We start from the raw sequence: 26,145 nt of genomic DNA, 5'->3' as shown, positions 1-26,145 counted from the left end.
TTTTACAGAAGATTTAACAATATTCCTGTGCTTGCTTGAGCTCAGACCACCAGCCAGTGACAGGTATAGATTTGCTGCAGGTTGAGTGGAGCTGAGGCACTAAGGAGGCTCCAGATTTACCATTAGCCCAGGCTCCTACACCCTTGGAAGAATAGCTGAAAATACCAACTCAATATTGTACGCGTCTGGTGCCCAGCCTAAAAGATTCTTCTGTAAATGAACATCCATAGAGGTGGGGAGAAATCTGATGACCTTATGCTGCTGAGTGCTAATATATTGACTGACATGTTATGATACAGGGCTGCATCCACCACACCAAGGCTTTCAAAGAAGATCCCTTGCATCAGGCTCTCAGAAGGCAAACAACTTGTACCACTTGTAGCCTCTCTCCTGACCTCTAAGGTACACAATAGCCACACATCACATTTTAGTCACCCTTAATCCTGAAAGCCAGGCAAAAACTACACCCCCTTCAGTTGAAATTCATTTGCATAAGCAAAAAACATGCATAGTGCTCATAAGAAATTCTTTGAAGAGAAAATCCAGCTACACTGAAGTACTGGTAGTAGCTATGATTGCCACCTATCAAACTTTTAAAGCATAAAGCAACCCAATACAACTTTGTTACCTAATGTACTGGTGGAGCTGAAGGGCAAACTGCCTTCCAAGAACATAATGCTGGGTCTGGAAAGAAAGTGAATCTAATTTAATAGCAAAACCCAAATAGTGTTTAACAGAAATTACTCCAAAATCAGTGGAATTGAATCTTACCACTTTGGGGTTTTTCAAGCATCCTGTAGAACTCTGGTTAGGATATCTCACTGCCTGTTATTTTGTATTTGGTTTTGCTGAATGGTACGGGACTCTCCTTACTCTTTAACAAGACACTCCTGTTGAAATGGTCTTTATTCACTAGAGTACATAAGGCTGCACGCATGGTCAACTTCCATTGAGGTGCCTGGAAGAAGAAAAAGTGCATGCTTCCCTAATCCATACTCATATGCCAGAATCCGTGACAAACTGGGCCTAAGAAAACCAAACACATTCGCTAAAATGAGCAGAGGCCCAATTACAGAATTACTCCTTTTGAGCAGGTGGTTTCTGGTGAATCCATTGCCAGAAACAGGCTCCATATCAGGTAAATCCAACTTCTACAGCCAAGGAGTTAATCAAGCTATTATAACTTATTACTTGTCTAATTTGGGGCCTGCAAAGCATTGTGAACATTTCCCAGTTATTTATAAGTAACACATCAATTATCTATTTCCAGATACCAGGACAGATAGATAAATTGATTATTTTGTAATTTAACATGAATTAATGTGTCTGCATCTGTGTGTGCGCACAGTATCCAGCAATTTATCACAAAGTCGGTTTCTTACATCATTTGGCATCCTTTTCACTTCTGAAAAACTGGAAAAAATGTCAAGAAATCCTTAAACACATGAGAAGTCCACCAAATAAAATCCACTAAATCATATTAAGAGCTTTAAATCAGAAATCACAAAATAAGATCCTGACACAAATGTTCCGTGGCTCTAGTTACACATCATTGTATGGACAAAAGAGCTGTCAATGGGGGTCAGGAAACTCTGGCCTTTTTAAATTCTTTCACTGAGGGTGGCTAAGACTCAAAGTTTCAGAGAAAGTGAAACTCCTTTCCCAGTGTAATGCACCAAACCAATTATGCCAAACCCAGCAGGTGATTAGCTTATGCCCTGAAGCATAAGATTTGATTATTCTTATCTTGGTTTGCATACTGGAGCTACAAATATTATTAAAAGCCATAAAATCATCCAGCCTTAAGAAAAGAAAAAAAAATCAAGCCTGAATGTTGATTTGATGACCTCTGTATGTGGCAAATTCCAGAATGTTTCTTTTGTTTAATCTGAATGCTTTAGCTATCACCTGTTCATATTCATTCATATCACAGGACCTGATTACAAAGCCTAACCATTTTGTGTGCTCTCTGTCTTGTCAACAGTATGTGTGAACTTCATGATTGTATTGTTGGTAAGAAGGTTCAGTAGAGATGAATAACTGCACATGTAATTTTCCTTTAGATCTTTTCAAAGAAAAGCAATGAAAATGTTTCTTCACAGAAACACTACAAACAGGAATGTATAATTTTTCATTAGTAGGTCATTATTTAACAGAGAGCATAACATTGCCAGAGCTACTGAAAAGTGATCCAAACACCACTGACATCAATGGGAAATTTTCCACGGATTTCAATAGACTTTGGGCTAAGCCTCAGTTGTGCTAAATCTGCCTAGTTTTGGTTGTAGCTCTAAAGAAGGATTCCCAGTCCTGTTTAAATTAATTAAATTTGCCAAGGAGCAAATCATAACCTCTTTAGAGATTTTCCCCCAGACAACCCACAAACCAGACTTTGTCACGGTATAGGGTATTTCCACCAATATGCATCAATTTACAATTACACAGACTGGATTTCAAGTACTATTCTGCTGCCCAGTTATCCTCCAGGTTTTAATATATTACCCTGCACAAAGAAGTTAGTGCAGACACATTTTGTCTTGGTAATAAATTATTTCTTTCAAGATGCAAACAACAGCTACTGTTTTCTGAACGCTTGGCTGAGAGAAGGTTGTTGGATAAATAGCCTCACTTAGAAAACATATTTGCAAAAGCCTTTGAGAAAGTGCAATGTATATGACAGTTTGAAATGGTGTTTTAAGAACGCTGTACTTGATCTGACACAAAACTGAAGACTTTCTATAGGAGCTTCCAATCCAGATGTCCTTCAGGCAACCAACTAAATCATAATGAATTGTTTATTTGCATTTGGTCTTTGAAGCAAAAAGAAAGTAAAAACTGAATCAAAATCAATCACATTAGAAACACACTAAGGAGTGTCTCTCAACTGTTTCAGGTTGTTTGGTCCACTTCTGACAATCTTTTAGGATCAAAACAGAGCAAAGTGAACGCATACATTTGAAAGACCTAATGGCAAAATCTACAGTTTTCAAGTTATGAGTCACTTTTTTTTTTTTTTAATAGACTGTCAAAGACTACACCTTTCTTTTGTTTCAAAGTGGGGAAAGTTTAAATCTTGAAATCTGACAAAGGACTGAAAAGATAATGAAATCTGCAGTCGTTCCATTACGCATCTTAAGGCCACTACATTATGCAGGAGCAAGGAAAATTGCACTGACACGGAAAACCAAAATTCTAGGAGATCTTGGAAAGAAAGGAAAGCTGGGTGATTTAACCAGTGCCTAAGTTCAGTTTGTTTCTCTAGCCAAGTTGTTCTATGTGCATTCACTTAAGGACTTCATTACTTGTGTTCAAAATTTAGATGCCACTGAGATCGAAATACACCTGCATTCCCTGACCCTCTACTAGGACGTTTCAGCCTGGAAGTATAGAGGGGTATCTGGCACTGAGCTGGAGCATTGCAGGGTAAGACCATTATACCACCCTATTCCTGATTCGCAAATCACACTAACTGAATTATCAATCACACATATTTGCAAACCGTTTGACAAGAGAAAAATTTCAGGATCTAATAAAGGGAAAATATATTGTTGAAAAAAACCTTTTGTTCTGTATCTTCTCAAAGAAGAAACTAAAACTAACTTAGTTTGCCATTCAAATCTAGCAGTCTAACATGTAAAATCCTGAAACACAGAATAATTCTTAGTAGATTTAGTCCAAATGTGAAACTGGGAGGCTTGTCCATTCAGTCAGGCCCTAGAAGCAAATAAGAGATCAGAAAAGCTGAGTTTATCAAAGAAAAGAAAGCCAGATCACTCTATGAGTACTGAAATTTCTCAGCTGCTCCACTTACGACAAAGTCTCAGATAAACTCAGTTTCTAATTTTGACTCTGAAGTAACTAATTGCCTATGTATACTTGCGTGTGTGCTCATGTATACTTGTGTGTGTGCTCATATATACATTCTAGAAATGTGTGTATTCATATGTATGCATACACATACTCTCCACATGCACCTTAGTGGATAGGTACCTGTGTAGGAAATCTCTTAAGCAGACAGACTGAGTACAGTTAAATTGCTACAGCATAACAACTTTGAAGATCCACATGAATTGATTTTAGTACTATTATACTGCCTTATCTGCAAATCCCCTGTGAAAGGCATTGATTTGGGTGTGTGCTCACACACATGTGCATGTCTGCCTGTAAATAATTTTATTGCAGTGGTAGTAGAACACAAATTTAGTTTTAAAAGTATTACTTTCAGTGTACAGAGATCACTTTTTATGACAGTAAGGCTAAGAAAAGATAGTATCTTATGAACAAGTTGTTAGACTAGGACTTCTGAGGCTCAGGTTCAATTCCTCACTCTGCCAGAGGCTAATTCTGTGACCCTGGACAACTTGCAGAAGCAGTTAAGCAAATGCTTAAGTCATCTTTTGTTCGAAGGGTAGTATTTTCTTTCTCTCCTCTTATGTCTGTATGCACATAGATATCAAATGTGTTACACCAGTCCCTGGAAGGTGGTTTGGGGGTGGGGGTGGTTGTTGCTCTTCGGACTTTTTACAATCACAGTATCACAGTATGTTAGAGATTGGAAGGGACCTCAAAAGATCATCTAGTCCAATCCCCCTGCCGGAGCAGGAACACCTAGATAAGGTTACACAGGAACGTGTCCAGGCGGGTTTTGAATGTCTCCAAAGAAGGAGATTCCACAACCTCCCTGGGCAGCCTGTTCCAGTGTTCCGTCACCCTCTATGTATGCTCTATGCATACATAGAGCATCCTGCACAGCTCAGCCATGATTTTACTTTGAAACTGTGAACTTCACTGGCATGCAAATACTTAAATAATTATACTTTATATATGAAGTCCAAAAATGCTGCACTGCACATATTTTACTTCTCAGTAATCTAAGAGAATATACATCAATTTTATATATACATCAATATGAGATTACTAAGAGAAAAAAGAAAAGGGGGGGCAAGTAGTAATTGAGGAAAGGAATAATTATAATTAGCCTTATCTGTATTCCTACCAAGTATCACAGTACCAACTAAGAATACAAATGTAAGGGTCCAATATGTATATAGAAAATGCATTTGCATCATTATAGAAATAAAGGATCCAAAGTTACAGTTGTAATTGAAGATGATATTTTATTTTTATAATGCCTTCTTTTTAAGCTGCAAAATATTTTAATGACATCAATCTAGAAAAACAGCTAGATCAGAATTTGAATGTGATCATAAGAATCACAGAATCACAGAATAGTCTGGGTTGGAAGAGAATTTTAAAGGTCATCTGGTTCAGCCCCCCCTGTAATAAGAAGGAACATCTTCAATTAGATGAGTTCTTTCAGAGCCCTGTCCAATTTGACCTTGAACATTTCCACGTTGGAAAGATGCTCAGGTAGATGGGCCATCTACCAATTCTCTAGGCAACTCGTGCCAGTGGTTCCCCACTTCTATTGTAAAAAAACTCTTCCTTCTAGTCTAAAGCTACCCTCTTCTAATATAAAATCATTAACCCTTGTCACATTGCAACAGGCCTACTAAAAAGTCTGACCCCATCTTTCTTGTAACTCCCCCTAGAGCATGAAAAGGCCCCTAGATGGTCTCCCCAGAGCCTTCTCTTCACCAGTGAAAAATAACCTTTTAGAATTTTATTTAGCAGGTCTACTTTTCAGCCAGATCATTTACCCAATTCACTAGATTCACTACAAAAAAAAAAAGTTAGATTTGGCCACCAGATCAACACAACAAATATAATTTCAACTTTCAAATATTATTTTTCATGCATGGACAGTGTTCGACAGGTGACCATATTTTTATTTCTGCCACTTTGGTCCCCTTTTGCTGGTTCTCTCCTTCAGCCTTCAAGCTGTTACACGGCCATGCGGCTCCCTCTGGTGCTGACACCAGTGAGACTCTCCATGTTTCACAGATCTTGCTCTCTGTATTTTAGTTTAGGACCCAATTGTAGAAATTCAGGATTATGCGAGACTGGGCTTGGTAGTCTGTAAAATAATTTCTTTTCATACCTATGATTTAGTTAAGATGTTAAATTGTCTGAAGAGGCAGCTCTGAAAGCACCACACTACTCAATATGGTATCATCACATGGTATCTTATTTGCAGATAACCAAAGGTAAGAGGATTTTTTGCTAGCATTTACACATTCCCCACTTCTTCAATTAAGAATAGGCTTGCATTTTTTAAATATCAAATATTTTCTGAATTAAAGTGGAATTGCAAAATGGCAGCTCAAGTATATTATCAGCCAAATGTCAGGTAGAATGTGCTTCACTAACATCAAGCACAACTTTTGGGGAAAGATTCTAAATCTTAGTGTTTACATATTTTTTTAGTTCTACTACAGTTTTCACTCCTTGTTTTCTGTCACCAAACCACTGTAGTACCATAATTACTATTTCTCTGAATTTCTGACAGGTTACCCAACTCCATAAAAAAATACGGAGAAGAGGTGCAATAGTTGGCATGACATACGTTTTCATCACAGTTCTATGGTAGTTAAAGGTGTGTCACAATTTTCGCTACAGTTTCCCAATTATTCAAAACTATTTTTAAATGTGCAAAAATGTTGCATATAAATTTGTACCTAGGAAGTTGTAATTTTCAGACAAATATGTTTATATGCAAGGAGAAAATGAAATTTTGAATACTTGGTTAAAAAGTATTAGAAATCAAAACTGTACTCTAACTTCTCATTACAAAACTGATTTCTTCCACAAATACCACCTGAGTTTATAATAAGCATTCCACTTTTTCCTTTTAAGAAACAATTATTTTATGAATGGCCAGCTCCATATACATAGTGATGCATTGTTATTTTGGAAGAAACATACTTGAAAAGAATTTAATGCTGCTGTTTCACAAAAGCAGAACAGCATCCATCAGAGTCCAAGAAGAGTTCCCTGTCTCATACTCTCATCATTTTCAGAAGCTGTTACAAAGGGAAGGCTCAAAAGAGCAAGATCATTCATTGCACTGCTGGTCTCCAAACCAAGAATGGATGGCAGATGAAGAAAGACCTATGGCTCCCCCATTAATAGGAGGTTTAATATTTTCTTGCTTCATCTGCCAGAGCCTTTATGCAATTCTCATAACTTTTGAACTATGCAGTGTTATACATAATGATCTGAAGAGGCAGCACTGTATTTTTTCCAACTGCAGTGAGCTTTCCAAGCATTCATTAATCCTCACAGCATCTCAGGGTAGTAGTTCAAATTATGGATAGGAAAACAAAATAGATTGAGTACCAGAATACTTTTAATCTAAGTGCCAAGCAAAGGCATAAGACTGAAAGTACCCCTAGTGTTTCTTTCCCACGGACATACAGCAGCTCAGACCTTAGACATGAGTGTGCTGGAAAAATCTGGAACAGCATAATTGCTGCCTTGAAGGCCCAGTAGCTGGGTGAAGAGTGAATATGGGAAAAGCAAAGGGAAAACTATCACATTGGTTCTCGTCTCTCTTAGTACCCTAGTCAATGGCAATGAGACACTACACAGTTCTTGTGAAGTGAGGGTGGGGAGAGTGTAAGGGCAGGGAAAAGGAGAAGGAGAAAAAAAAATGTTACCCATTATGACAACGGGGACCAGAATGAAGGCAAGGCAAAAAGTTGCTAAACAGGCAGAAAGGAAAACTGTGGCACCCTTTTAAGGTCTTCTCCATCATTAAAATTTCAAATGCTACAAGATTTATGTTTAGGTAGTGATCTTGCTCATTACTCCAGCAAACTCACTGAAACACAGAAAGTTCAGAATCAAGTTTGACCTGAGCAACAACCTGCAAAAATATCAGAGATGAAAGAGTATAAAATGGTGGATGTGAATGAAGAGCAATGCAATTACTGTGTTTTGCATTTTCTAAAACCACTCTGTTCTTAAGTGTTACTTGCAGAAAATGTTCCAAAACAAGAGAACATTTTTTTCTCTAATGGCCACTTAAAGTAATGTTTGCAGTTCAATTTTGTTCAGCCTTTGCTTAGACCTTCACTTGCCAAATGGCATACGTCTCTACATAGGCTAAAACATGGCAAACACAGCCTAAAAGTCAATCTACATTTTATATTTGGGTTTATTTAAAATAAGCAAATTAAATAGCAGAGAAAACGTAGTGCTAACTATGCATCTTTCATTAACTCATTAAAGGCATGAAAGTTGACTAAGTCACTGTCCAATTAAAATAAATGCTATTTCTTCATATTCACTAACTGCATACACATTTTTGTACATACAAATTCCAGTAACATTGCTTCAATCTCTACGTATTTACACTGAAGTTTGAATCAGACCACAGATAACCATTTCTTGTATTTGCACCATCATATAGCATAGCACATAGAATCATAGAATCATAGAATCATAGAATAGTTAGGGTGGTGAGGCACTGGAATAGGTTGCCCAGGGAGGTTGTGAATGCTTCATCCCTGGCAGTGTTCAAGGCCAGGTTGGACGAGGCCTTGGGTGATATGGTTTAGAGCGAGGTGTCCCTGCCCATGGCAGGGGGGTTGGAACTTGAGGATCTTAAGGTCCTTTCCAACTCTAACTATTCTATGATTCTATGTGTATATATCAATATATGCATGCAAATTTTTTAACCGAGTCTACCAAAGACAAGAAAAATTCTCAAATGGATTGATAATCTTCCTTTTAAAAGCGCCTCCAAATGCTTATTTTACTGAGCACACTGAATTTATTTGTCTGACCACTCTACTTTCACACGGCATTTGAGTTCTTCCATGATTTACAGTACTTTCATATGTTGTGAACACACAAACTCAGTGCAACTGTGGTAAATCATGAGATAAGAAATCAAAGCAAAGTGAAGTTTAAATTCCTTGGAACATTTATTTGTACAGTGTCTTGCAGAAGCAGGTGATAATTTTGGCTGAAACTTCTGGTTGCCTGAAGAATACAAACAATAATGAGTAAAATCTAAGCACTCAGCTCATATATAATTTAGTCACAACTAATTTTCATTTTAATGCAATAGAAATTAATGTCTTGGCTATGTCTTTCAGTAAAACTTCATCTGATTTTAATTTTAACTGTCCAACAAATGCACTTAATTGGAGGCAGACCCAATTTTTCTGAGTTTAGTTAGGAGCTGGGGGCAGGGTGGTGATAAAGTCAGATATACCTAAGCTGGAGATGACACTGTTGAAAATAAGAGACAAGCGAATTCTGAGTAATTGTTGAACAAAAGAAAAGGCAGGAGTCAAAAATAAATACCCATAAGTATATTCCTACTTCCTTAAAATGAACATTCACCATATTGAGTGTTGGCACATAACAATATAAACATTAAAAACCCTTCTATTTCAAATTTCTATTTCAAAAGTCAGACATCAAACCTCCTCACAGCCACCCCCCATGCTATTTTTTGGCAACTGGGCTAGAAAGTCCCATCCTCTTCAGAGGAACAATACACCCTCCCCCTCTTCCTTCCTCTGAATAATAAAGTTCCCCTCAATAGGAAATGGATCAAATCCTAAATAAATAAATAAGAGCATCTGGTATTTATTTATCCAAGTCCTTGGAAATTTTATGCTAATTGCAGTTCTCTTACTAAGGCTCTGGAAAACATCTTATAGTTGGGCTTACATTATTTTATTGAAATGCACAAATCGAAATGCTTTCCTTTCCCTGTGTTTCTCCCCTCTATATAGTACAGGAAGTTAGTCCTCTCAGTATATGAAGTTAGCAAGCTGATTAGCAATATATCCCTTCTACTTTCTTCTTGTGTAATATAAAGTCACATTAGAAGTCCTGTGTTCTCAGCTTATCAACAATAATAAAGACAACTAAAAAAGTAAAATCACAGTTTTCCACTGCTTTAGCCGTGTTGGAAACTAATGCAACTCCACAGAGCTGGACAAATTCAGGTGGACTTCAGACTGCATTTTCACAGTGGCATTTCAGGATTGAACATGGCTACTTGTGTTTGCAACACAGCTTTACAGGTAATGAAGCATTTATTATGCTCAAATAGTAGCATTTTTTCATCACTAAATTCAATATATCATCTTTTTGATACATTATCTTTCTAGATTCTTTCTTCCTAATTTTGGGCCCCTCATCTTTTCCATGCTCCTGTTCCTACTGTGCGGGTGGCTTGTCCAACCTGTCACTCCACAGGCAAAATTAGCTAAAAAAACTCCCTCAAAACACAGTCCCTCTCCTGAAGCACAGTGCTTTTTTTCCTGCTGGGAAATGGTAGGATTTGTTCCAAAGTATTCACGTTGATAAAACTGCTACAAAATTTCATTTTAGAAATATACCTTGAGGTAGATGCATACTTGAAGAAAACAGCACACAATTCACACACAGGTATTGCCATGTCCTAGAAAGTTGCAGAAATCAACCTAACATCTGGTATCATAACAATATGATCATTTCCATAACTAGAACTGGTCTCTTGTGAAACTTTAATCCTATTTATGACAAAACCATAATCTTAACTATTTGGATACACAGCAAATTTCTGGCAACTATTCCTCTCCGCTGCATGGACCTCCACAAACGTTTAGACCTAAAGCTTAGACCACCAATACATGGAAACCAAGGAGAAATCTCTCTAGCTATCAGGAGTAGTAAGCTCTTACCCTGTGCACTGAAAACCTGCAAAATGAGACATCTGTCTAGTTTATCAACTTGTCACATGAGAAAATACATGACCTATACAAGAGTGCAGTTTTAGTCTGGTCGTCTAAAGCAGCAAGACCTACATAACCATGCTTTGTGTGCACTTCTACCAGTTTTTTAATCGGTTGGTGATTTCAGTCCAAACTGTCTGAGAAACATGCAAATTTGCTGAAAATGACAAAACAGGTATGAGGAACTCTGCAAGACTCTGATTACATCTCTCAACCTCTCAACAGAAAGAAAAAAAGAAAAGAAAAATTGCAATACATCACTGGACATGAGAAAGATGAACAACTCTCATCAGTGTTTCAATTGGAGAACAGTTTCACTCTACAAGACAAATCTTTGGGAAAGCAGCTTTCATTAGTTCTGGTATTTCTAAACAAATATGAATACCAATCTATATGGTCACAACTTCAGCGTACTTTCCTGAGCTCAGTCCTCTGACTGTAATGACACTGCAAGAGTGTAAAATAACAGAATTTCCCCACGTATTGCACTTTGGTGCTCTGAACCTCCTGCTCTTGCAGATGGAGGCATCCATCACAGCATGGATCTCATGGTGTCTTGGTTTCAGCTGCGATGAAGTTCATTTTCCTCCTAGTAGCAGGTGCAGTGCTGTGTTTTGGCTTTAGTCTGAGAACAGTGCTGATAACACACTGATGGTTTAGCTGTTGCTAAGTTGCACATACCCTCACACAAAGGACTTTCCTCTGCCATCAAGGAGAGGCACAAGAAGCCAGGAGGGAGCAGAGACAGGACACCTGACCCAAAGTAACCAAATACCACAGCATGTCACACCCAGTATATAAACTGGGGGGAGTTACCTGGAAGGGCGGATTGCTGCTCAGGTTGGGCTGGGTATTGTTCGGTGGGTGGTGAGTAGTTGTACAATACAATTGCATCACTTGGTTGCTTTTTTTTAATCTTGTATTTTATTTCTCTCTCCCCTTTTCATTACAATTATTATTATTATCACTATCTTATTATTATATTTTACTTTATTTCAATTATTAACCTGTGGCTTATCTCAACCCACAACTCTGGGGTTTTTTATCTTTTTTCTGATTCTCCTCACCATCCACTGGGGCTGGGGGAGCAAGCGGCAGAACACACAGACAGCAGGATACCAGACCTGAAGGGGTCTGACAGTGAGCAAGTGCCCGAGAGTGTTCTGCTGCTTCATGTGGTGGAGGAACTCATCGCTCCCAGAATCTTCCAAACCATTAAATGTGCAATACATTTGACATCCTGTACCATTTATGAAACGCATGAACTGCTATCAAAAGCAGGTAAAAGGTTGTTACCCACAGTTCTGTTTCTTCCAGTTAGGCTTATTTCTGCCAGGTATCAAACATTTTGTTTCTTTAAGTATTCACTTTTCTTCCTCAGAAACATTTGCAACTCTTGCAGAAGTTTTGTACCCATCTAGTGGCTACAGCCTGGAACTGAGCATCAAAAGCCACGGGTCTGCTATTGACACTTGCTGCTGAATTGCTGCACAAACTGAGATTACTCACCTGTTTCAAGTACTTTTCCCATCAGTAAAAGTTACGATATTGATAGCTGCCCACTACTGAAAAGCAATGTGAGAGTTCAAGTTGGAATGGGATCAAACAGTAATATAGACTCTCACCCTGTGCATTAAAATCTAAGTCTTATAATACTGCTTATCATTTGGGAAAAAAAAAGAAAGCATAAAAAGGTAATTTAACAAGAACTAAATAGGAAACATATTGTACCTCTACCAGAAATTAGAGTTGGAGATTTAATTTGCCGCACACCTGTGATCAGCAATATTTTCTATCCAAGCACCAATCACTATGTTGACCCAGGAATTCAAGCATTTGCTTGCAACTCACTGCTGGTTAACAAATTATCTTTACTAAAGCATATGGAGACAACCATCTTCAAATAGGAAAATAAACAAACAAAGGATTTACTCAGGCTATGACCTGTCAATTCAAGACCTAGATTATGCTCAAATGCACAAACAATATAAAATATAATGAATAGTAAAAAGGGACTTAGACAACCCTTCTAGTGAGTCCCAAAGAAGTATTCTGAAAGTTCTTGATGTTCAGAGGAAAGACATTTTAAAAGCTCAAACCCAAGTCAGTCTTCAGTGAGTAACTGTTCTTTGGCCACAAAGGAATGACAGTGGTTGTACTGATGGCACAACAGGAAACATTCTTTGACCCTTTCCGGTTTACAGAGGTAAACAGTGAACTTTCTAACACTGACAAATTAACTTTAAAAAATAATACTGGCATCAAAGTTACCATCTAAATTGTCTGATTGCAGTGTAGAAACTCTTAACTGAAAACATCTTTATATATTAATTCATGAGATCTATGGAAATTTTTGCTTGAATAAGTACAGTAGGATTTAAATCAATGTCTCTGAGTTGAGTTCAACAAACTCTATTCAGCAGGGCTCAAAGAATGCACTAAAATCTACATGCATTTTATGAAATCACTTCTTAGATTTGGGTTCCATTAACTTTACTCAAATGCCTACTCAGCAGCCGTGAGGAGTTCAATCTTACCAGATTTCTCATGTAGGCATTTAAAAAAAAGATACGGCAACTATTTTTGAAGGACTCAGCTTATCTCTATAATGGTATTATGTTCAGCAACTATTGGCCCAATCAACAGTATGGTGAACTAAACCTGCAGCTGGTTAATGATTTTGCACAGTTAATGATTTACCGGCAGCATTAAATGGAGCTCCAGCTGAACATATAGTGAGCTACGCAGATGATACATAAACATACAAGTGTGTTACATCACCAGTTGCAGATCATGCTAAAGACTGTCAAGGGCAAAAGAAAGCAAACTCAAGGAAATGTAAGCCCTGTGGCTTAACCGTTCTCCTAAAACAGTCAAACTTGATTCCTTTCCTCACAGCATGTTTCCCTCCATAAGAACAGCATTATTTTATTCCAGCCTTTTCAGTACATCCTGGCTGTAAATAATGGATCAAAAAATGTCTTCATGAATACAGAAGAAGGTGGAAATAAAGCAACAGAGAAGGGTAACGTGAAAGAGAAGCTTTTCTCTCAGCACTGCAGGAACACTGCCATATTCTGCTGAAGGACTGAGCTCCCCAGCTCCTGCTTATTTTTAAAAGGATTTAAAAAGCTAATGATAGAATCATCTTGATTACCTCCCAAAAAAAAAAACAACCAAACAAACAAAAAACAACAAAACCAACCAAAAAAGCCAAAGCATCAGAAGGCCTAAGTGATGGTTACCTCCCGCTTTCAATCTAAGTCACTGGAGCAGCCCATTTCATAAGTTTTTACTCTTTTCAGCACCGGGGGATGGGTCACCACACCAAACAGGTATGTTCATGTGCTATGCTCACTCTCACTTCACAATCACCTGATTCACTCCTGTATTTCAAGAGAACAGCGGTTCTCTACAGCTAAGGCATACCATAGGAGTTCAGTAAACATGGGACCTGTATCAAGAAAGCCACTTTTTAGTAATGGTACCTTTATTACCCCCACCGTGTTCACAACTGGTAGTGCAATCAATTATCAGGATGAGGAGATATGCAGCAAAAGACTAAAAATTGCTTTTACTGGAACACAATTAATTTATATGATTTATGGAGTTCTTCACTGTTAGCGTCACAAGAGCTTTTTCAAAACAAGAGAAATCATTAAATCCCATAAAACATGGACTTGCACAGTTAGCTGGTAATTGATATCCTCGCTTCTGTTGTTTATATCTCGAAATGGAGCTGATAAAACAAAAAATTAGGAAAGCAGCAGAACGGAGGGAGGGGGGGTATGTGTGTGTGGGTGTAAGATGGGGGGGGGGGGGGGGGGAGAGAAGGGAAGGGGAAGGATTAATTTGCTTTTAGAAAGAGAACCTGATTGTTACCCCCACCCCCAACCAATGCTCTGTTTTCCACGGGGGAATTTTAACTACTTCTCCCTCCTTTTTTCAAAGCAAATAATAATCTAAAAAAGCTTCTGTATTGCAGTTTCAGGGGCTTTACAGGAATCCTGCTGGGTGGAGCAAGTAGTGCAAGATAAGAAATAATTTTGAACAGAGGACTGGTATTTTTTAGCAGTTACCAAATAACAGCCAAAACATGTGCACAGCAAAGAAACTCCCAAATACAGAGGAGGCAGGGAGAAGGAATGTGTGGTTTAGTGATGAAAAGCAAGGAGGCGCATTAGAAAAGGCTTAGAAGGATGGGAGAACTGCACGGAAAATGCAAATAAATCAGCCCAGACTCGATGGGAAAAAAAAAAAAAAAAAAAAAAAAGGAGAGAAGCTGCTGATAACCCTGAGCAAATACCTCTGCCTCAAAGATGGAAATAGCTCCCTTACCTTATTACTAATCCTTGCTTGCACCTGCTCTGCAATCATAAATACTTCGAGGTGCTTAATATGAAGCTAAATTGATGGCTGAATTTAAGAATTTCTTCATATAACTCCTTTAGAAATTCAAAAAGAGATTTTTAGGATCGTCCTCCTCAGTATCCATTAGCTTCCCAAAGAATTCCAATTTCCTTGGAGAAAAAAGAAAAAAAAAAAGGAGCCAAACCAAAAAAACCCAGTATGTCTATGTATAAACGGGCGCTGCAATAGATCCAAAAAACAGGGAGGAGCGCGAGAATCTGAGAGGTGTCACTACAAACTTGGCAAGCGAAACGTATCCTCAGCAGGAAGGAGAGGGAAGGGGGAGGAGAAAACAAAAAAAAAAAAAAGAAAGAAAAAGGCAAAGCTACAAGATACAGAATTCCCAGGGAGATTTGGATTTGGCGGGGGGGGGGTTTTGAAGGAGAGCGCAGAAGAAAGACGTACAAGCAACGCACAAATGGGGTGGCGGGATCTCTCCCAGGCAGCCACCGCCGGCCGACAGACCGGCCGCACAGCCGGTACCTGGGCGCGCACACACACAGAGCCGGTGCCGCGCACCCCCGTGCTCTCGGTCGTCCCCGCGGGGATCCCTGGCGCGGGTGGCTGCGAGGACGCGGGTGTGCGTGTGCCCGCCCGCACGTCAGAGGTGACGCTCAGCCGAGCCGCGGGCGCTGGAGCCGCCGCAGCCCCAGCCCGCTGCCCAGGAAAGTTTCCCTAGCCTTCCCCCAGCCGCAGGTTTGGGGTCCCTCCTTCCCCCACCCCCAACCGAATCTGGATGCAGTTCAGCTCCACTCTGCGGGTAGGCTCTCTGCGTCCCCTGTCTCCCTCCCGCCGCCTGTCCCTCCCATGCCCAAGGCAGCCCAGCCAAAAGCAGGTTGGGTGAGGAGAGGGCGAGAGGCAGCTCTCCCAGTGGGTGAAAGGGCAGAGGAAGGCCATGGCTACAAACACACTCCCCCGGCACCTTTTCCCAGTGGGGCTGGTGGCCCCAGCTCACCCAGGACCCCCCCACACCACCCACAGCACATCGGGTAAGGGAATGGGTCACGGGTGCAGACATCCCTTTTCACTTCTACTCTCTCTTCCCCTCCCCAGTCTGGTACATGTTTCATCTGAGGCTTGCAAAGACCTTTAATTATTCCATTAATGTACACCCATAAATCTTCCAGAGCAGCATTTCATTAGGCAAACATCAATATATAGTGCACAGAGATGTAAACAGAGGCACCAAGGGGTATATGGGTAGAAAATTATACACTGAAGCCATTGCAAAAGCTAAAACAGAGTTATTGAGTCTTGTTTTCCAGGGCTTTTCTAGGAAATTATTCTTTTTTTATTATTATTAAAAAAATAATAAATAAAAAAGCCCATGTCAGTAGATTACCAATGTAACCAAGCTTTAGTAACCAGTTGCAATCCCCAATTAACAGCACTGAAAGAAGTTTCTCCTGTGAGCTCTTACCAGCTTTCAGTTGGACTAATGAGGGAAATCAGGTCAGAAGCATCTGAACTACTAATGTTTCATAGTCATGTCATTTACATATTTAAACAAAAATCAGATTTACTTTTTTAACTGCTAGACAAATTTGGAATCATAAAATGGCACCTTGGGTGCAAGAGACAAAATATGGGTCCATCCAACTATGGCAGAAAAAGACCAAGGAAAACAGACTTCCTGGCTTACACTTGGGTGATGTTATGTGTGCTGTACAGGCAGCAGGATTTATAACTTGTTTGATCTGTCATAAGGTGCTCGGAAGAGGTAATCAAGGATGCTCAAGCAGATGGATGAGGAAGAACTTCAAAGGGAAGTATGAGATTCAAAACAGGTCTTAAACATGGGTACAGAAAAGGCAGAATCAAGGAGAGGAGGAGACAAAGGGTGCAGTGAGGTCTTCCTAGACAAAGTGGAAGGGTGGGAAGAGAGCAGAGAGATTAGGCATAAAATCTTTAGGGCTCCCTCAGTCAGAAAATATGTCCTTGTGAAGGACTATTTTACATGCTATTTTCCAGTGAGGAAACAAAATTCACATCCCAGCAACTGGGTATCTTCCAGTTGAATTTTGAGGACTGAAGATGAAGAAATTCTTTTAACATCTTTTCCTCTGCCAAAAGAATAAAAAATAAATAAATCAATAAATAAATAAAAGTCAGGGATTAGTTAATAGCTGAGCCCAGGAAAGATTCCTCACAGTTCTTCTATCAGACAGACCTGTTTACAGTACAAGCAAAATACCACTCCTGAGAAACTGGTACAAGTGGAAGAACAGTTTTACTCTTTGATGGCAGTGTTGGGTGCAGAGCAATCTGGAAATCCTGTAGAGATTCCAAAGACTGCACCTGTCTGTGAAACATGATGCATTTTTAAAGTCAAGTCAGTGTGACTAACAGGGTTCCAGCCCAGAACACTTCTCCCAAAGCTGAGATTTGCACAAAAATATTTGATTTGTTTCTATTTTCAAATCAACCAAAACCTTGATTTATCCTGTGGAGCAACGTATGTGACTTTGGAATATGCAATCTCATCTTTAGTAACTGTTCCAATAGCTACAAAAGCAAGGGCAGATGCTCCCATCTGCTGTGTGGCACTGGGTGGAGCAGAATAAGCCAGTGCTCCAAAAGTGGGCTGGCAGATGTTGTCTCTACAACACCTAGTAGTGTCCCTAGGGAAGGCAGCCCCCTCCACACATACGCAACTTGCATGATGGTGTACCAAACTAGCATATGTGCACACTTACTTAGACATCACTCAGTTCAAGCAATGGGCATTTTGAGGCGAGAGGACCTATGGAGAGAAAGGACAGAGCTCAGAAGCAGCTGTTCTATACAGCATGGTGCCTTCTGCAGTATGTGATTTTTCAGCTGGAAATCTGTACAGTTGTTTCTGCTTAGGAAAATGGGAGATCAGCCCTTCACCTTCCGTCCCACTGGAGAAACCACTACTGGCAGCAAGAGAGGCTCTGTGCTGGAGCAGGCATGAATGGAATAGGAAGATAAATGCAGGGGAGAGCTCTGCATGTCTGGAAGGTAAGTCACATACATTTTTGAAATGATCAATTTGGTACTCCCATTCCAAGAAGCAGATTTAACCTTTTAGCCAGTAAATTACCTACATAATCCTCACCACTGCAACATCTGAATACCATAAGAGCTTTAAACTGGGTATCCAGATGATCAAGTTCACAAAGCCTAGGTGTAAGACTGATGGATTCAGGCTCACTCAGGTTTTCCTGTGTGTGTGGAAACTTGAATGTAACAGGGTTGCACATATCAGTTCTACCTTTCAGAATGAAGGTGATTTGTCAGGATTAGCCTCAGGGGTATTTCTAATACCTTCCCTTTACTTGTGGTGATTAAACAGGATTGAAGATATCTTCCGATCCCTTCGAACTCCTACATCATTTCCTGGGGATTTATATAGAAGGGAAAATGCTGTAAGGCAGCTAGTAGCTAATATATCTCACAAGGACAACATAAAGTCACTTTATTAATACAAGTTTAGCCTTCCCGAGCTTGTAATTGTAGCTGTGTTGCCATGTGGGTCTTGCCACATTAACACTCAACCAGAACCACCCCACTGAAATTTATGGAGAATAATGGAAACTAATTCTATGGTTTGCTGTCCAAAAGTCAAGGGAGAAGTCTTCCACACTTAATGTAATCATCTCTGCTTCAGTGAGACAGAGGAAATGAAGGTGCCCTAAACATGACAAACAGAAAATGATATGTACAAAAATAGGGGAAGGAGCTGCATAATAAAGCTGTCTTTTGTAACTGTCCAAGGGAGACTGAAAAGGCTGAAAATGAATTGCAGCAAGGATGACTTTGAAGAGAAATTTTCAACTTGCTTAGCTCCCAAATTCACACCCTCATGCACAGTTTTCAGACAAAAAGCAAAAGGATGCCCAGGTGTTCTGAAACAGATGACAAGACCTTTATGCTTTTCCTTTGGGGTTTGTTACTCATTCACTCTATGATTGTAGCTTAAAGTTTTATAACTGGAGGAGTTACACTAATAAGATAATATAATTATACATATGAAATACCAGTGATATTTCATTGGCAAATATATAAAAGGGAGTACCACTTTAGACCTCAAACTTTATAAAAATGGCTTGATTTTCAAAGGTGCTGGGCAGCTGAAGACTTCCTGAAATCATGGAAAGTGAGGGACATCTTGTCTCTAAAACAATGCCCAATAGTTTCTTCAAGTGCTTACACCTAACGCTCAATTTCCATTTTCCCTTTCTTTCTTTGGCTATAATCATTTATTTCATCTTCTTTGAACAATCTATACTAATCTCTAGGAGAAATCTTACAATGATTCTGGTAGAAGAAGGTGTGGTTTCCAAGATAGTCTGTGTTTTTTATATTGAATCAAAGATCAGTCTGGAGTAAAAGAATGGTTGAAATATTAAGGTGTTAAAATTTCAAGAAAAATTATATACTACTAGTGAAGAAAATTAAAAAGCTTATTTGAATTATTTTAATCCATTCTGAGATTATTTTTAATGTCAAAGCAGATTTTATCAAGACTTAAATAAACATCTTGAGTAAGCTTACAGGGAACCTCATGTAGTCACTGAACATTGTTATTGTTATTTGCCTTACAAATATAATGGAATACATAGGACATGCTATGAGAAGATATTCCTGCATTTAGTGGTTACTGTTTTAACAATGTGGGAATATTTTCTTCTTTCTTTAGGTGTGATGGGGCTCTTACTGAATACTAGGAAAAGAATAAATGAAGGCATTAAAATAAAGAAAACACAAGTGTCCTAATGCTACAATCCTGGGGCACCCTGAGGTGATTTGTCTTTTTCACCTTACTTCAGTGATCTAGCAGCTGCCCTTATTTCCATGTTAGCATTAAGATCCAAAGATGACACATTCATGTATATGTGTCTCCCCTTTAGACTAGTGCAACCTATAATATTAAACAACAATGTCCTTAGGCAACGTGTGTCACAAAATTAAATTTCCTTATAAAATAGTAGACACAGTTAGGAAAAACAAGAACAAACAAAGAAACAAAGTCTTCTCGGGAGCCTGATTTGTTACCTACATAATTAAAAATCAGAAGTCACAAATTTCAGGTATTGAAAACTGGTATCCAGAAACAAACCTCTAAGATTAGTATATTGCCAGCAATGCAAATAGACACTTTCATGGGATTTTGAAAAACTTCTAGCTTTGACCCAGTTTCCATCACAATCACAGCCAGCACCTCTTATACTAGACACAGCTTTATAAGTAATCACAGACAGCACTAATAATCTTTAATCAAAACATCAGAATAAGACCCCAGATTTTTAGTATTATATTTTAAGATGTTTAGATTTAGTGATATGGTTAAATATATTCTCAGTGCACAGATCTCTACGAGCACTGCTTGACACCATGAGTTTTCAAGCATCATGGAATGTGATCCTGCGAGGTGTTGGTAATTTACCTAATTAATACAAACTTAAAACTCAAATCAAATCCAGATTTGGTCTCACAGAAAATAAATCTTCTTTTGTATCCTGTTTTGAAATCACATATCTTAAAACTAAAGCCAGTAGCTGAACTTTTTTCCCTTCTTCACTAATGATTAACAAGTTGAGCTGCTTATCAGTGAGTATCACATCGAATAAAGATGTTCCAAAGCTATACAAGAGCTCAAAGATAAAAGACTTTGTCTCCTGTCTGAATTTCTTGTCACACAACCAAACTATATCTAGCATTAAATACATACTTAAATCATGCAGCTGTAAGTCTCAATCAATGTTACTATCACTCAATATGAGTTTGACATGACCTCCAGGTGGGTAGTGCGAGGACTCTAAGTTACATCTATTCCTAATACTTGAAATATCTTAATACTCTCCTGGAACAAAGCAGTACTATTACTCAAAGTCTCTAAAAATCCAGTTGCCATCATAAGAAAGGGAGGAAGGCACAGTGATTATGCAATCACTTTTAAAGACCACCACTTTTAAAGGAGTAGGTATTGCACAACATACAGTACTCAAAGACAAAGCATGAAATAGCTACCCAGGTTTAAAATATTACGCTACATTCTTTAGCCTTTTCCCACTTTCTCAAACATTTTTAGTTGTCAGAAGTTTTATTTCCATATCTGGAACTGCTAGGTTTATTGGATGTAAAGCAAGTTGTGATTATCCTTACAGTGTATCTGACATTGCTATTAATGCTTTAAACTTACTACCAGCAAATTTTTGCAGTTTCATCTTTTTAGCAGAATATATAAGAGCTTTGAAAATTCCACATATTGATCTCCAAACACATGTGTGGTGATTTCGTAACCAAAAGGATGGTTTTTTCAGTTCCTCTACAAGTTGGCTCAGTAACAGTACAATATTAATAATGCTTCAGCTTATACTTTTTCAACCTGTTCTCCATCTCTCCCATCTGTCGATAGACTAAAATTATGTTTACAGAATCACTCATTTTCTAACCCTTTTTCTTTTTTAATTCATCCAAGCCAAGTCATAGCCTTTTTTTTCTTTTTTTTTTCATAAAGAGATTACAAAATCCCAAAACTAGAGGCTCAGCTCGGTTCTCAGAGCTGCTGAGGTAACTGTGAAGTAGCTCCATTGATTTGAAAAGTGTTATTTTGGTTTCATTTTGTAACAAATGAGAATTTTATTCTCCTTACTATTCCAATTAAATAAATGCCTTTAGTTCAGTTCACTCTCTCACCAAACTACGTTTTGAGGCAACCCTACAGTATGTTACAACATTAGTAGATAAGAGTACATAAAAACCCTGCAACATTCAATGGGGAAAACACAGTCAATAGTGATCTGCATTGGATGCTCAAATAGGAGAGCAAGAAAGAAATAATTATGGTGCTGTATCTTGTGACTATTTCTGGATAATCTACCAGTTTCAGTGCCATATCACCTTCCCATCTGCCAAGACTGCAAGGCCCCAGACTCATGGCTGTCTACAGAAGTCACTGTAGGAGTGCTATTTTACACATCAATTTCTTTATGCAGTCAGAAATGGGGAACTGTAGAAGTTAGTCCTGCTCAAGACCCTGAATTCTCTCTCCACATGCTGCATGAAGCAGGTGGGAGATCGGCATAAAGAAATTAAGTCCTCACAAACAGCTCTCAGAGCTGTAACTTAAGCCACTGTTTTCACTGCCATTCAATAGACTTGGCAGAGTAAATACTAGTTGAAAAATTGTTCAAGGATCTCAAGATTTGGCCCCAAATCAATGTGTATATAAATGAGTTCATTTACAACTATGTTTTCATGCCAGATTTAATGTCAACAGCCTAACGGTGCGTTGGATTTCATTTATAGGATTTATTAATTTTTATTTAATGAACAATTTCACAAGGCAATTTAGATTATTACAACTGTGAAATGTTTGCAGTGAGGACCAGATCTTGCCAGCCTCACTTGCCTGTAGTGCCACTTATATCTAAAGTAATTGAAAACAATTGTACAATAACAGCGCCAAACCAAACAAGTTTGAAAACACTTAGCCTACATGAGAAAAGGAAGCATAAAAGATACTTCAGTCAATTCTGAGCCACATGTTTCTCCATATAGATAGGTAGAACTGAATTTACCAGAGTGACTGACTTACAGAGGGAAGCATGGCACACTGATGTGGGGACTGCACCTGTGCATAAGAATTGCCAATGTGTTGTTTTGGCTACAGCAGATTGTCCCTAAAACAAACCCCATAATGAGATCAAAGCTAAATATCCTAAAATCTCACCTTGTCACTTCAACAAATTTGAACATTTAAGCCAGGGAACATATTTTTCGTTACGTACGAGAGTGAACCAAAGAGTGGATTATTTAGCTAAAAGGTTATCAGCTGAGTAATATGTCTTTTTATATTTTTGGTGGTAAAACGTTGCTTTCTCCTTCTGATTTTGGGATCATACTACAAAGGTTCCCATTTATAATTAATGACATTGTTTAGATATTTTGTGCTTAGGGGGCTAGAATGTTCCCAGCACCAGTGCCCCAAAACAATTACCAGCATCATGTTCAGTTTACTTGCAACTCCCCTTCACCCAGCAATAATTATATTTCTTTTGTGTGTTTCAGAAAACAGAGATTGCTTACCATAAAATTAACTTTATGTGATACAAAAGGAATAGCAAAGCATTTTATAAGGGGAGGGAAGGGGGGAGAAGAAAACATGCTGCAGTTGTGAACAGAAGCTTAAACAAGAATGGGGAAGACTTGTGCTTTCAGCCAGGGGAAGCTTCATTACAAATGAAGTTTTGTTTCCTTTGCTTGCTGCAGCACAATGACAGCTTTGACAGACATATGGGTTGTTTAGAATCTTAACGCTTTTTAGTTTAAAGTGCTTCAGGAATATATCTAGCTGCAGTATATGACATTTTTTTATTTAGCTGTATTCTGCTAAATGTAGTTTGTAATTGGAACACCTTTCAGTCCACACATAGGAAAATCTGTTTTGGTCTACTTCTGCATTGCTGAGCTGTACATGCGGCAGGTCCTACTAAGGCCATACATTTTATACTGCACATTACCATGCCTTTCAACACGAGCTGTATTATTGTCATTTGTTTCTGTGGGAACTGTAAGATACTTGAGGCTGTCGTGTCTCTGAACAAACAACAACCACAAGGTCTTTATGTCATTTAAACACTCTTCCAAAAAGAACGAATAAATAAGGTCATGCCACGCTGTTTTGTTTTCAGGTTTTGTGTCTTACTGCAAGTGTTCCAGTCTCAGGTCTGTTATAGTGCTGCAAGGTTTTGCTTGAAAATGTCATACTCTGTCATTATGGGCCTGGTGCGCAATGTAGCTGTTACCCATGTTACATCTTTTGCTTAGTTTAAAAACATGTTGGTTTGGACGTTTGGATTTTTTTAATGTCAGAGCTGTACACTTTGAGAGAGATCCTGATTCCAGAGTAAAGCAATTTGCTTGAGTGGAATTCTACTAGATGATACCAGCATGGCTGACATTAGACTGTGGCTGATTACAGGATCTACAAACCAAATGGTGCGTTTTCTGGCTCATTAGTCACTGCCAGTAAAGATGCTGCAGAATGCAGAAACAATCACATGTTGCAGATAAGGGATGGGAAAATACTAGATCTGTAAATCACTAAATGCTGTTAACTAAACCAGAATAGAACTTGGGTTTTCTTTGCCCAAGCCTTACTGGTTCTAGGATATAAAAGGCAGACGAAAAAGAAGCATTCCTCAAACCCAACTAAACATCCAGAGAAAATCTCCAGGAAGACAGGAGGCTGAATTTTCCAGAGGTTTGGTCACTGCTTCCTTCTAGTTTGAGATGAATAATCTAACAGACTAAGAATAAAGCATTTCCTTCAGTGTTGAGGGACAGCGCTGCCCCATCTTATGTCCATCCTCCATATCCACTTCCTATCATCTACTCTGTAACTGCACCCTTGAAGCTACCATTTGTTTACAGCTGTAATGACACTTGCTACAGTAGCAGACGATCCTAATTAATGATTCCTTACTACTACATTGAGTGGAAGGTCTCGTAAGATATCCTGGCACTGCTAACATCTTCCCCATTAATAGCTTTGATTTAGGAGTCCCTAAGCATAATTTAAACAGTGAATCAGAAGTTTATTCTCAAGCTACTGTGGTGTTTCAGGTATTTTGCTGTTCCCTGGAAAAAACCTTTGAGTGCTGGTGTTACCTCATATAGGGCGAAGCTTCCTTATGCGGACCTCTGCATCAAAGACTTGATTATCAGTGAATTAACATTACCTTTGGAAGGTGGCCAGGGGGAGAGAAGAGGGGCTGGGGAAGGTATGAACGGCTCATCTATAAGAACAGTGGACCCAGTAGAGACAGGAGAGATTAAAAGGAACTGTGAGAATGAAACAAAAGTTACATTTTCTGACTTTTCTTTGAAAATTTAAAAATAATCTTCTGCATGAACAAGAGTCTCCTGGGTACCAGCTTCAGAAGTAACTTAAAGAAAATTCTCATGTCATTTGTGGTTGATGTAATGTAAGTCCTTTTTTACAGTATTTTAGCGAGATGCAGGATAGAAAACTGGACTCCCACTCACAGGCAGACTTCTTTTTTTATCACTTTGCACACTTGTCAAAGAATATGTCTTTTCCTCTTAGAATAATGAGAGCCTATCCACAGGATTTCTGCGAGCACAGCCTCTGTGTCTCCATCCATGAAACAATGGCAGTGTTTCAAAAGACTTATTAATAAGTAGTTATAAACACTAAGTTTAAATAAACATATGAAAATCCTGAATATTAATAAGATTTATGTGGGGTCAACACCTTGCTATTTGTTTTTCTAGCATATTTTTTTCCCATTACTGAAATTGTGTAGGTTGGCCTTGTAATTCTGGGTTTGTAATTAAGCCTGCATTTAAAGGCAGAAGACCAAATGATCCTGACAATCCTCTGCAGTGCCTATGAAATAATTTGCTACCAGGACTGGGCTGCAGAATTTTGGGTTTCATTTTGTTTTTAAACAATTTACAATAAAATACCTGATGAATACTTTTGCCAGGGCATGGTTCACATTTTTCTCCGCATCTCACAATCTTAAGGAACTTGTATATGCATCTGAGCTTTGATAGCTAACTGAGAAAGATAGCCTGCTGTTCTTAGCCAAAAATTGCAGAATGTCAGAAATGGAACAGGAAGAACATGTGGCTGCTTCTGTCACTCCCAACAAAATCTTTAGCATGTTGTTTTATTTAATGGCTCCACTTTTCATAAGATGATTAAAACCCCTATAGGGGACCTACATTAGGCTGCTGACATTTTTCTGCTAGTATAATTATTATGTCCTTCTACAGTCTGCTTTTCATCTGTGAAGAATTTCTCTCCACACAGAAGAGTTTATTTAAAGGCCTCAAGTTGGAAAACTAGAAAAGCCAGAATGGTTCTTCAGCATAAGGTAAGCTGGAGGGCAACTTATTTGGTATAACTGAGCATGGGCTGGGATGCCTGGCAGCTGATGGCATCAAATAGCAGATGGACACAATGCAATGGAGAAGAAAGAATCTTCCTACATTAAAAGAAAAAAATATTGGGAGTGAGGTAAGGGGCAGGTTTGCCTTTCCTCTACATTCCGTCAGGCAAAATATGACACAGGTTTCAGCCATTTAAACCAAA

General features: G+C 38.7%; 1 protein-coding gene across 1 annotated transcript in view; it reads right to left on the bottom strand.

Moving 5' to 3' along the window:
* The window catches only part of NLGN1 (neuroligin 1), a 424,270-nt gene extending 409,142 nt beyond the window's left edge, over window positions 1-15,128 (bottom strand). Inside the window, exon 1 of the mRNA XM_061367066.1 lies at window positions 14,979-15,128. The gene's annotated coding sequence lies outside the window, so the exon portion shown is untranslated. The remainder of the gene's footprint in view (window positions 1-14,978) is intronic.
* Between the last annotated feature and the right edge of the window lie 11,017 nt (window positions 15,129-26,145).

This window comes from Neopsephotus bourkii, unplaced genomic scaffold (assembly GCF_033783945.1).
Source record: "Neopsephotus bourkii isolate Nb327-2 ecotype Australia unplaced genomic scaffold, CSIRO-AGI_Nbou_v1 NB_1373, whole genome shotgun sequence".
Classification (NCBI taxonomy): domain Eukaryota; kingdom Metazoa; phylum Chordata; class Aves; order Psittaciformes; family Psittacidae; genus Neopsephotus; species Neopsephotus bourkii.
Note: the sequence above shows the minus strand (reverse complement) of the source record. Positions and strands in the feature narration are given on the sequence as shown.